This window comes from Corvus brachyrhynchos, unplaced genomic scaffold (assembly GCF_000691975.1).
Source record: "Corvus brachyrhynchos isolate BGI_N302 unplaced genomic scaffold, ASM69197v1 scaffold70, whole genome shotgun sequence".
Classification (NCBI taxonomy): Eukaryota; Metazoa; Chordata; class Aves; order Passeriformes; family Corvidae; genus Corvus; species Corvus brachyrhynchos.
Genome location: NW_008236217.1, coordinates 9834915 through 9835212, shown reverse-complemented (window position 1 = coordinate 9835212; position 298 = coordinate 9834915).

The window sequence follows — 298 nt, the reverse complement described above, 5'->3', positions numbered from 1 at the left end:
AGGGAGCCGGGCAGCTCCGGCCCGAGGCCGCGGGCAGCCGCGCTCTGCCCGGCACACGGAGCGGCGCCTCCGCCGCCTCCGCTCTGCCCAGCGCTCCTGAGCTTACGGGAACGAGGGCTCCAAGGCAAGCGAGCACCTTCGCAAAGACCTGACCCCCAGCCTTGTCCCTGGTTCGCTGACGCCTTTTGCTCTTACAGCGACCACACTCTATAGCTCAGCAACATGGTCAGCGGAGAGCAGTGCGCACCCGAATACATCCAAACTCCCCAAGCCCGAGAACCCCCGCGGTTTTATACCC